The sequence below is a fragment of the Amblyomma americanum genome, chromosome 1, assembly GCF_052857255.1.
Source record: "Amblyomma americanum isolate KBUSLIRL-KWMA chromosome 1, ASM5285725v1, whole genome shotgun sequence".
NCBI classification, from domain to species: Eukaryota; Metazoa; Arthropoda; class Arachnida; order Ixodida; family Ixodidae; genus Amblyomma; species Amblyomma americanum.
Genome location: NC_135497.1, coordinates 166,108,717 through 166,121,894, shown reverse-complemented (window position 1 = coordinate 166,121,894; position 13,178 = coordinate 166,108,717). Strand labels below are relative to the sequence as shown.

General features: G+C 45.5%; 1 protein-coding gene across 5 annotated transcripts in view; it reads right to left on the bottom strand.

Moving 5' to 3' along the window:
* Positions 1-13,178, bottom strand: part of LOC144114127 (uncharacterized) — a 93,328-nt gene that overhangs the window by 33,654 nt on the left and 46,496 nt on the right. Inside the window, exon 1 of one of the 5 annotated variants that reach the window (XM_077647639.1) lies at positions 8,001-8,505. The exons of the other annotated variants lie outside the window; for them this stretch is intronic. The gene's annotated coding sequence lies outside the window, so the exon portion shown is untranslated. Of the gene's footprint in view, positions 1-8,000; positions 8,506-13,178 lie in introns of those variants that run through there. 5 annotated transcript variants of the gene reach the window in all.

Below are 13,178 nucleotides of genomic sequence, written 5' to 3'. Positions count from 1 at the left end.
ACGTATGCAGCAAATGGTATCAGCACATCGGTGGATAGCTCGAGTGTTGCATTATCGGGCGATAAGTAGAGACTTCTGAGGATATATTCCCAAAGGCTTCGAGGACTTGTGGAAGAGGACATTGATATTCACTGACATTCTATCAAAAGCTCTTTGGAAGACGCTATCACGTTGCTTCAGGCCGGGGAAAGTCTCGGAATGAAGGCCTTAATTAAATTGTCGGCGGAACAGCATGCATAACTTAACTGGTGATAAGTTATGAATGCATTTGATGAAATGAGAACGAGCTGCCCACATGGTGTGGGCATTAAGACGTAAGATGCAGGCGCAGGTTTGCGCCAATAAAAGGATTCATGTCAACAGGAGAAATGAGGGTAAAGTTATTGGCAACGTTCTGATTCGTTGATATCAATACAGGGCCTAATATGTCTTTTTATTATATCTGCATACATTTTTAAAACTGCTGGTGCACGAAGTGCAGTTATTACAGCATTTGCAAATGAAGCCAAGAAGTACAAGGAACAGCGAGCAAAACAACGTAATAAGACATTGGAGCTCCTCTTCCTCACAGAAGGAAAGCAATGAAACATTCAACAAACACTAAGACATACAAGCGAAATTTTTGCAGGTTCCAGGGATCTTAATTTGTAGCCACTCTGTTGCACGAGTTCATTGTTATATGAAGGAGATATGATGGTGAAAACGTTTATTTGTTGTGAAAAAGGAGTTACTCTTAAATCATGGAGTTTAAAGGTGGGATAACTATACAAGAGGTTATTTTCGTTGTGGCAGTAGCGTAATATAGCGCTTATGTTTTGTCGGCTGTCGTGAGAATATGTGGCCGTGTGCACGGTTTCCTTCCGTTTGGGATGGTAAATCGTCGCTTGAACGGTCATAGCTATTGCGGCTAAAGGGAACACTTTTGCACTTCTTCAAGTTTAGGCTTATGAGTCATTGGCTTTTGGGCTTTCATATTTAATCACTTATTAGTCACTGCCTTATTTATTTATTTATTTATTTATTTACCCTAAAGACCCAGAAGAGGGCATTACATAGGGGGGGGGGGGGAATGATGAAAAGAAAGCACACATAACAAATCAACTCATAACAAATGATGGTAAATATACAGAAGGCAGAGTTTGGGTAACATTTGGTTAAGTGCAGTATAACATATTGAAACCACAAAATTCAACACGTTCAAACAAGTGAGTAATAATTAGGGCAAAATAAGTAACTAAAGATACAATGGCACATAGAAGAGGCTCCGGAGCTCTTCAGCACACAAGAAATGGCAAAGCAAAAAAGGACCGCCAAAAGTCACGGACACGGTAAATCATTCAGCGCTCTATGACGCATTTTCCGTGTTCAGAAATGTTAGTAAAGCTGTTTGAAAAGATGATAATTCAGTATGGCCGACAATGCTGGGTGGCAATGAGTTCCATTCATTTATTGACAAAACCAGCGGTGACTTCTGATATTTTAGTGTGCGAGCGAAAATCGGACGTACCTTATGCGCATGATCCAGGCGAGCTGAACCATGAGGTGCAGGAAAGATATGATTTCGGGAGAATGGCGTTTCGCTATAGTATAAGGTGTGAAATAATGACAACCGGGCGAACTTTCTACGTGTAGCAAGAGGTTGAAGATTCATGGCTTGCTCCATTGCTGATACGCTTTGGTGACGTGAGTAGGATGACAGTATGAATCTGACGGCTTTATTTTGTACTGCTTCTAGAGCATTTGTAAAAATCGGGTGGGAGGGGTTCCATATAACAGAAGCGTATTCAACAGATGATCTGATAAGCGTTGTATAAGCGCTGTGCCGTGTTTCAGCGTTCGCAAGGGGTAAACGGCGTTTCAAGAGACCAATTTTTTTAAAGGCTTTATTAGTTATGTATTCAATGTGAGCATCCCAGATTAAGTTCTGACTGAAAAACATTCCCAGATATTTTATACACGACACGGAGTCAATTCCACTATTATTTAACCGGTAATTATTCTGTGATGTTTCTGCTACGCTAGAGAATCTCACATGCTTAGTTTTACTGACATTAATATCCATCTGCCACGTTGAACACCATTCAGTTAGTTCTGTTAGATCTGATTGGAGAGCTAGTGCATCAGTCGGGGTGGTTATCTGCCTGTATATTACGCAGTCGTCTGCGAAAAGCCGTATTGATGAAGTAATATTAGAGGCTATGTCGTTTATATAAATTAGAAAAAGTAATGGCCCTAATACTGAGCCCTGTGGGACACCGGATAATACGTGAGTGGGTTTAGAAATGAGGTTCTCAATTTTGACCGACTGGTAACGATCGGTTAGGAATTGCTCGATCCATGTAGTTGTTTTGTCGTCGAGCTGTAAATTTCGGGTCTTTAGCAGTAAGCGTTTGTGGGCAACACGGTCAAAAGCTTTTGTAAAGTGAATGAAAATGGCGTCTGTGAGATGAGACATGTGTAGGGATTGATGAAGGTCAGTCACAAGCTCAAAGAGTTGCGACTGGCATGATCGGTTTTGCCGGAATCCGTGCTGGTTCTCGAGAAGTAAGTTATTTAGGTTCAGATGGTTCATGATGTGGGAAATGAAGATATGCTCTAGTAGTTTGCAGCAGATACAAGTAAGTGAGATAGGCCTGAAGTTGTTTGGATCGGTGTTACTTCCTGATTTGTGTACGGGAATGATGTGTGCTTGTTTCCAGTCGTCCGGGAGCTGTCCTGTATCCAGAGATTGTTGAAATATCAGCACGAGCAAACCAGATGATTCGTGACATGTTAGTTTCAGAATCTTTGTACTGATCCCATCGGGTCCTGGGGCCTTTTTTAGTTCTAGCTTGTCGATTGCGCGGGCGACGCCATTTGTTGTGATAGTAATAGGTGCAAATTGAAACCGTATGTATGTTGGAGAAATGGGCGGTAAATTATCAGTGGGGAGTTCATTTGTGAACATGTCACTAAAAGATTTGTTGAAGATTTCGGCGCACTCGTCTAACGGTAAGGGCGAGCCCTCTCCTGTAGTTAGTGCTGGTAAAATGTTGCTGCTTTTAGGATTTACAGTGCGCCAAAACTTTTTGGGATCCCTTTTTAATAGTTTCGGAAGTGTGTCGTTATAGTATTTTTGTTTCTGTTCTTCGAGTTTTCTTTCAGTAAGCGCAGCAATTTCCTTATATTTCATCCAGTCGAGTGGTGCATTGGTTCTTGTAGCTCTTCTGTATACCCTCTTTTTTCTGTTTAAGTACCTTTTGCATTCGGTAGTGAACCAGGGATCATTTATTCGGTTTGAGATTGTGAATTTGGGAACGCATATCTTCTCAAGTTCTTTTAATTTATCGCGAAATAAGCACCAGTTTTCATTCGTAGTACGTTTAGTGAAGTCCTGGCGGAAATCAGCTGCAAAGCTTGTTAGAATGCTATTCATTTTAGGTATATCTGCACGTGCGTAATCCAGTATCTCTTTGCTGATCCTTGCGTTATCAGGGCGAGGCAAGCTGAAGCGGCAATGAATAATCTTGTAGTCGCTGATTTCCTCCAGCACAGAAGCAGACGCATGGTCAGGATGGTTGGTGAAAACTAGATCTAAGGTATTATCGCTGCGTGTGGGTTCACGAACCAGCTGAGTTAGTTGATAAAGTTGCAACAGATTGAGAAAGCAAATACATTCGGCTCGGTTATTATGATGGCTAACAGAATAATCCAACCAGTTGATAGAAGGATAGTTGAAATCTCCGCACAGGACAAGAATTGATTTGGGATGTTTAAGTGTTATCTGCTCTAAGGCTTCATTCAGGGAATCAGTAAAATCAGATACAGAGTCAGGAGGTCTGTAAAGAACTCATAAGATAATTTTTCTAGTTCCAACATGTGCCGAGACCCAAATCATTTCCAGTCCTGTGTCAATAGGTTTTAAAAGCAGGATTCCAAAAGTGTCGGAGAACAACTATTTGTTTGATAAACTTTAAAAAAGATGGAAGAGCAAGAAAATTAAACAAATTTCCTTGAGGGGTAAATGAATGCTCATAGGCGGTACTTTTCAACAAGCTTTTTAGAAGAGAATCTGCACGATCATGCCACCTTTGCGAACAGTGATGTCATACCTTATAACACTACCGTGTAAGTCAGCGGTTCTGAGCTTGGAGGCCCACAGAGGTGCGCTGAATCGGACTGAAGAACCCCGAAGTAATGGCGCTTGAATAAATGGATTTTCATGGCGCCTTCAAGGTCATTAGGGCCAGTAAAGCACAATGGCGTGGTTAATCAAACAACGCCAGTTAAGCACCCAAATAAAATACAGGAGGGCTGTTGGTTCACATAATACTGTTTTTCCAAGCAAAAATTAGCAAGGCTAAACTTTACGTCAACTACGCCACTAGTTATCACAACACCAGTAGGTCAGATGTCCGGATAGGCAGATATGAGCGTTCTCTTATCGACTTGGCACAAAAAACACAAAAACACAGCGGCCCTGTTTATCCCGAGCAGGGAATGTTTTGGCAACAAATGAAAGTCCGCAATCACAACGCCAATCACTCGAGGCCACTCACTGCACCAGGCAGAATTTCTACGTCATACGGCGCCGTTTGGATAAGTCTATCGGTTCTTTGTTCGCCCTGTTCTGACGTGGCCATTCATGTGAAACGCGCTTTGTGTGGGCATTGCGCGTAGCTGTTCGAAGTCCGGAGCGATGACGAGGTCATCATAGCGCGTTTAGAAGCCGCGCAGGAGTCATGAACAGCTGTGAGCATGAAGTCAACCGTCACCTCTTATTGACGGTACCGAAGTGAAAGAAGAAAGAACGAAGAAGAAAAGGCAGCACCTATAGATGTCGCTCTTACCGTGCCAAAGCGCCGTCCTGGGCTTTTCTGCGGCCTTGCTCTGTCCGTTTGAACGACTGAGTGTTCCGAGTCACCAGCTTTACAGTTTATCGTCGCGGGACTATAAATGTTTTCGAAATAAAAACGTGTATTTAACGTTTTTTTTTAAATGCGAACGCATTATGTCCCATTAGCAAAAAAGCCGCCGTCCGCCGTCGATGGCGCGAAATTCGGAGGATGTCAGAACGATGTCACAACACATGTAAGCGAACATATACAGTGATGAATGATGGAATCTGAAGTACAGTGACCTATGAAAGCCATGACTGCTACTCATAATGATGACTCACAGTCATTCTGCAACGTATCATGACTCAGCACTTTGCAAGTAACGTAATGCAAGGTGCAGAGGGTTTGTAAAACTATGCGTAATCATGACGCATCGTCATAGCCTTGACTCATAATCGTTCTGCAACGTAGCATGACTCAGCAATTTTAAAGTAAGGCAAGGTGTATAGAGCTTGTACAAGGAATGCGAGTCATGACTCATACTCATAGTCATGACTCATAGTCATTCTGCAACGTAACAAGACTGAGCATTTACAAGTAATGTAATATAGGTGCATAAGTTTGTACAAAGTATGCATACTCATGCCTCACAGTCATAGTGATAACTCATAGTCATTCTGCAACGTAGCATGACCTCAGCACTTAAAGGCTTTTGCATTTAAGAGCTTCTCACACGTGAGAAGTCCTAAGTCTCTCTGCCAAATTTTATTCAAATTTGAAGCAGTAATCTGCGTGTGATGATATGCCATGACGAGTGTTACTTAAGCGGCGCCCTCCGGCCGAAGTGAGTGGCGACTTTCAGCTGCTGCAAATGCTCTGAAACCGAAACGCCAGAGCCACATTGGTCTATGATTGATGATGCCTGTGCAGTGTCTTTTCTCTGCGTACACTACAGCGTTATCCTGCGTAGCAGGAATATTTCTGATAAATCCGCCTCAGCTTCACTGCTACGAAAAGTAAGAGGGAGAGACTCATCTTTGAAAGCGAACGGCTGGGCTAGCAACAATGTTATGCGTGAAGCCAGCAATATATCGCAAGCGCCAGAGTGACAACTGAAACCTGTCACAATATAGAGTGAAAAAGTTGACATGAAACGTCTCATGGACGGCACCCATTGCTGTGCTGTTTCATAATATCAATTTGGAGTGATGCCCGCTGCGATTTTCTATTGTCGGGGTATTAAGTAGGGGTTGGACTTTGCGGTTTTTGTTTTCTGAAATTCGGTGGACTTCTTTCCGTTTTTTTTTTCGGCGAATACTATTTTCGACGAATGAAATATCGACTTTTTTTTCGGCGACTTAATCTAGCAATTCTGTGCGGTCAAAAGTCATTTAATGTCTATATTGGTAATTTTGCCATTCTGAACAATTTATTTATTATTAATTAATCTGCAGCCCCCGCAGCGACTGAGTGGTTATGGCTCTCGGCTGCTGGCCCGAAAGACGCGGGTTCGATCCCGGCCGCGGAGGTTGAATTTCGATGGAGGCGAGTATCTGGAGGCCCGTGTACTGTGCGATGTCAGTAGACGTTACAGAACCCCAGGTGGTCTAAATTTCCGGAGCCCTTCACTACGACGTCTCTCATAGCCTGAGTCGCTTTGGGACGTTAAACCCCTATAAACCAAGCCAAACTAATTAATCTACAAATGGTAATACTTCGAGCTGTGCTTGTAGAGATAATTGCTACCTCATCAATATAATAAGCTAAATGAGATAGACAGCAGGCAGAAACGGAAGTGTAAGTTTACTTCTAAGAACTACGTTGACCTGTTATTGTTAGGTTGTCACGCTGCGTTTAGCGCGAGGGCGAGGCATCGTGTGGTATGTGTGGCGATGGGCGCGATGGAAGTGCCACTCAAACGTCGCGGTAGCCGTAACATACCTTTCGTGACGCCCATTCGTGGTTTCGTTTAAATGGCCTAAATGCATTTCATTAACCTAATTAACCGACTAACTGCTCTAAGCAAATGATGATAGCGAAGAAACAGTGCCTAGCTACAAAATGGCTAGGAGATGATGCTTCCCGGTCTGCAGAGGCGTGTAAGCTATAGCGGAGCAATAGCTCAACTAGCACAACTGCGCTGTTTATCCTACAATACCATCGTCTCATCATGCGACTGGCTTGCATACTTAGTTAATTTTCAACTTTAAGGGAGTGTAACTGGCATTCAGCAGCCAGTTAGCTCTACGCCTTGCAATTGAAAAACACTGACCTTCTTCGGTTAAAACCGAATTTCGGGAAGTGAATTCGGCGTACTTTTATCGTTTTCTTTTCGGTTTAAACCGAAAAGTTCTGCCCCAATATACAAGGTATTAGAGCTACTAAAGCTGTTAAAAGCGGCTTTCCTTATTTATTTATGAATACTACGATCCCACAAGAGATTTTTGCAGGGTGGGTACATGTATACAAAAAAAGAGGAAAATTACAAGTACAGGTATAAGTAACCATATTAAACAACCACTCATCGGCAATAAACAGAAAAATAATACGCAGTACAGGTGTCAAAAGTTTAGGCAAATATTTATTTATGCAATACTTATTTCTGCAATATTTTCATGTATGGCATATAAAAAAATAAACTCCAGTTTGAATAATCTGTGTGGTCACTCAGAGGACCGGCGTCGAACCCCATTTGCTTTAGCAGCCATGTTTCTTTTCTTTTTTTTCACACATAATTCAAAAGTGGAATTCAAAGCTTGGTAGAGAGACACACACAAAAAAAAGACAAAAACATGTACACGTAGTGTTGTAGCGTTCTGCAGATCACTGCTTGTATTTGGGGCGAAGGCTACGCAGCACCTCGGTAAAAATCCTACTGAGAGGCCTGCCCCAGCGATATAACCCGAAATGAATTATGTGAGGACGCCGGTGCACTCTACTACTCTACAGAAGCCGCTGGTTTCGAATGCTAGCACAAACGCGAATAAATGATACCGCTCTCATCTCCATAATTTTAAAGCAGTGCTGCTTGAAAGTGCGGCTCTGAGTAGTTCAGTGGTTATAATAGGCATGAAGCTTTTGAAATAAAAAATATCCATAGAACAACAGAACAGCAATAAAAGTGAAATAAATTAAGAAAGGCTGAAGGCATGAAAGAAACTAATGAAGAAAACGATGACTCACGATATGCATCATTACACACGCGGACGCTGTTGTCTTCCCTTCTGTTGCTTCTTGAAGGGTCTCTATAGATCAGTGCTGAACAGCCACATTTTGGAAACGGCTAATTTGGTAGAAGTAGACTGCCCTTAACTGATTACATGGTATTAGAGCATATTTAAGTCATGAGGGGAGAAGGCTTTGGTTCACAGAGCGATGGAGCTCTCCCTCTCTCTCTCTCTCTCTCTCTCTCACACACACACACACACACACACACACACACACACACACACACACACACACACACACACACACACACACACACACACACACGCACGCACGCACGCACGCACGCACGCACGCACGCACGCACGCACGCACGCACGCACGCGCACACACACACACACACACACACACACACACACACACACACACACACACACACACACACACACACACACACACACACACACACACACACACACACACACACACACACACACACACACACACGCACACACACACGCACGCACGCACGCACGCACGCACGCACACACACCACACACACACACACACACACACACACGCGCGCGCGCTCTCTCTCTCTTTCTCCCACTAAAGAAAAACAGTCCCGACCTGCAGAGAGCATGCCAGAGGATCGCATGATTCGCGGCGTCCGCGGCCGATGCAGGGCCGCATTCCCGAGGCCGTTGCCATGGCGCGCCACCACGTACTACGTGCGGCAGCAGCCGCTATCGGCGCGCTTGTACGGCTGCAATCTCCCGCTCCATTGACGCTTCGCATGCTTCCGTTACAGCGCGGAAAAAACTGCGAGGACGTTGGAATGTTTTGGGCGGCTAAACAAAGCGAATTGAAGCAATGAACGGAATAGCTGTGGCGGCCTTGCGACAGTAGCGAAATGTATCGCATTATTCGCGTAAAATTAGCTCATTATTCAGGGAATGTTAACCGGGCCCCTTGCAGTAGGCTGTGTGAGGGCGTATGCTGTAGCGTAGAACACTTTCCGACAACTACAAAGTGTGAAGAGCATAGGAAGGCATCAGGCGCGTTGCAGGAACCTGGTTTCTTCACGTGCTGCGATAAACTCAGCTCTCTGCATTCAAATGTGGCACTGCGCTACATCCAGTATTACATACAGCATGGACGAGAAGGATCTATTGGATACCTGCCGTCTGGATGTGATGTTGGAGTCAGCCTCTTTTTTTCTTTTTTTAAGAAGTGTTGAATGACCTAAACGGTCTTGTTATTTAACCCCCCCCCCCCCCCCTTTCACTAAATGTAGCAAACTCGGCTATTTTCCACTGCAATGTATTGCAATTCCTCCTGGTGCACGGAAGGGCTCAAGCAGCAACGGGCGGCCCCTGTGGCCGATACATCCGAAAATCGCAAGGGCGGAATCAAGGCGGGAGGGTGGTGCTCTGGCTGCATACCTTACGAGTTGTCCGACTGGGGTGGAGGGATTTCTTCAGAGAAAATAAAATACTTTGCATTTTCTTGTTTTTTGCAATGGCCACCAGCTGAAGCCGCGTTTGCTCAAACAGTGTAGATGCGGTCTATAGGGTGCGCAAAAATCAATCTCAAAGCATTTTCCCGATATATTCTCCGGCAGATGATAGGCTCGCTTCTACTGAGCGCTGTAGCGCACAGTAGAAGCGAGCTTGCCCGAAGAAGGACGGGCGAATCACGACGGCACGATCTCGCCACCCGTTGTCATGCTCACCATCGGCCCGAGCCGGGCATCTGTTGTACCGTCTCCCCCTGCTGCCGATGCGTTGCGCAAACTAAGGTGCATGCATGCTGCACGCCTATGGGGCTGCAGGCGGAAGCGGCCGGTGTCAGGACGCGGCTGGAGTAAAGGAAGAGCCCGACGCGTGTTGTTTCAGCGGAAGATATTTTTAGGCCAAGCCAAACAATGGGGACTCGCTGGCACCCCGGAAGCTTAAGCTGCGGGTGGTTCGTGCGTGGTTGCTCAGCTATCCTTGGCGGTTATTTATTTCCCCCGGCCCCCGAACCGATCTGTTCACTTCATTTCGTCGGCGCATCAAGGCCCCGGTAGGGGCCGAAGCGTATAACGTCTCTCCGAAGACGGGGCTAGCACTGCAGATCATGTCGAGGAGTGGTTGAAGCATACTGCTGCTGCCAGGCGTCCCGGGTTGGGGAAACAGCTGGACCCTCCAGCGACACGGGGCCACTGCTATGCCCATATAGGACTGGAGAACTACATTTTTTTTTTAAAGCATAAGACCGGTGGGAACTGTTTTAACCTCCGTCGTTGCGTTCGGCCTGGTTCAGAAAGGAAATGACAATACTCTCAAAATGTAAGCTCTAGGCGGGAGGTGCAGGTCTCTTCAATATGAAACTGAACGAAGTTTGAGAAATGAGTTAATGGTTTCTCCGTAATTTTGCCTGGCAGGCACGCTTTTTTTCTGTTTCCTAACTAGTTTTCGTTTTGGCATGTATTATCCAAACGACATTTTCAACTTTGGTTGATACCGGAAAATTGGTCTTAACGCGTAAACTGGTTGTTCCCTTTCACACTTAAGGGAGCTGCTTGTACAGTCTAACAACAGCATTTAGCATATAAACTACGCTTCTATGACAGGGAGGAATTCCGTGTTTCCGCAGGAACAGTGCTGTACACACAGCACAGAAATATTTAAAAATTCTTTTAAATTTGAGATCGATGTTGTTGAGCGGACGCTGTTGCGATCCAGTGGTTTTTTTGTGGCGTCCGTGTTAAAGCACCGGGCACGAAAATGTGCTAGTGAGCACCACCTGTACCGCAGAATTTCGAGGAAAATATGCGGTTCTTTGCAACATTCGTCGTGAGGGGCCATAAAGTAGACCTTTACGCAAAGCTAGTTGGGTCTATTAGAGAGAGATTATTCAGAAAAAAAAAACTGACATGCGTTAATAGCTTTAAATTTTTGCAAATAAAGCTTTCTGTGCTACACGAGTTTTTAGTATGGGGCCTCATTGGCTGCAGTCCACTCGTTTGTTCGCTGTTCGAAGCCGTCTAGCAGCGCGCAACAGATAATAAAAGCGTAGACGTGTACAGCTGATGATTTTTAGGGCAAGTGCTCGTGCTCACCTGTCTTGTGTTTCTGTGCGGCTCAACTTCTGCGCAGTTCAGCGCTCCCTCTAATATCTAGCAGCTGTGGCAAGACATCGCTTTATTAATAAGGGAGTAATTACTCATTGACATCCACCCAAGCGCAGCCACACGGCTACAAAGGAAACCTATACAGCTTTCTCAGAAACTTCGCGGTTAAAGAAAAATTTGTCCTGGTCTGGTGTTCGAACCCGGGACCACCGCTTCACCGGAGCAGTCGCTCCACCAACTGAACTGACCGGGACGGCAAGCTTATGGTAGGGCGAGAGCGAATTGATGAATAACTCGAAGTGGGAATAGTGTTGGTCAAATGTTTAGGGAAGCCCCCAAGGTTGAGTAAATTTGTAATAAGGGAGTAATTACTCTATGGCTGAGCTTGCGTGGATGCCAATGAGTAATTACTCTCCTATTACTAATTTACTCCACCTTGGGGGCTTCCCCTAAACATATGACCAACATCACTTTGTTTCCAGGGTAGTGCGCCGCTCAAGCATTGTAATCAAGTTTGACGTCGAATGTTCAAGAAGAAATCCCAAAGCCCATTTCTTGCCTTTCAGGAATAAGGCGCTCTGCTGGGCTGGTTGTCGGTCGACATTTGAGACATCTTAACTATAGGGCAAAAAGACACGAACACATGGATGGTGTTTCGTGGTTGCGTCGGGACCGGCATCGCAGGACCGGACAAAACTGGATACGGACACAAGGCAGGCGTCCTGTATGCGTCCTGTCCTCCGACACCAGTCTGGACGCACCCAAAACACCTCTTTTGTGTTCGTGTCTTTTGCGCTAGATGAGATGTTTCCGTAGTGTCCATGCATGGTAATAGCGAGCGTGAAGGAGTAATTCCATTTCCTCCTCCAACGACACTTCGTAAGACCCACTCAAACGTATTGGTCGCGCCGCGGCTGCTCAGTGGTTAGGAAACATCGCTGTTGAACCGGAGGACCCGGTTGAACCGCGGCCGCGGTTACCGCGTTTCGATGGAGGCGAAACACTAAAGGCGCCCTGTGCCCTGTACGATGTCAGCGCTCGGTAAAAAACCTCAGGTGGTCTAAATTAATCAGGAGCCCTGCAATACGGCGTCTCTCCAGACCTAAGTGTCAGTTCGGGACGTTAAGCCCGCAAATGAATTCAATTAAGTTCACTCAAACGTATTGAAGACGTAACTTCGCACATGTTTGCAACACATCATTAAATAGTACTAGTACTTTAGTATACATAGAAAGTTCCGCAGTTGGTGCAACAGTAAATCTGATGCGATATATAGCTCAAGAGAGCAGTGATAATAATAATAATAATTGGTTTTTGAGGAAAGGAAATGGCGCAGTATCTGTCTCATATATCGTTGGACACCTGAACCGCGCCGTAAGGGAAGGGATAAAGGAGGGAGTGAAAGAACAAAGGAAGAAGAGGTGCCGTAGTGGACCACCTGGGGATCTTTAACGTGCACTGATATCGCACAGCACACGGGCGCCTTAGCGTTTTTCCTCCATAAAAACGCAGCCGCCGCAGTCGGGTTCGAACCCGGGAACTCCGGATCAGTAGTCGAGGCGCCCTAACCACTGAGCCACCGCGGCGGGTAGAGCGGTGATGGAATTTTTTTTTGAATTTTTTTTTTTGCTGAGGTGCTCACGCCTGCCGGTGAGATGTCGGTGGGACTCGATGTGTGAGACGCTATGAGCTACGGCGCCGGCTGTAGTATTTACGTCACCCGCATGCGGCTCGGAGTGCTGCGTTTCGTCTGACAATACTCCATCTCGCAACTTGTTCGCAATGGAGCGGAAGCTACTAACGCGAGGCGATGGCTTCCAGAAGGTTCGCGAGTGGGCTTGCGGCTGCGTGAGGGCAGCACACTTGTGGAAGCTGTTCTACCCTCTATTGGCTTCCGCAGCACTGCAAGCAGTCTTGAGGTGCAGCATGCGTTCGGCGCCCATATATCATCTTTGCCAAAAGTAACTAGCAACGGGGTTTGCTACTAAGCCCTGCAGTGAAACCTTTACGGCACCCATGAAAACGAAACGGTCCCGAAAGGTGAGGCCTTTCTTACTCTACACCGATTTAGGGATTAA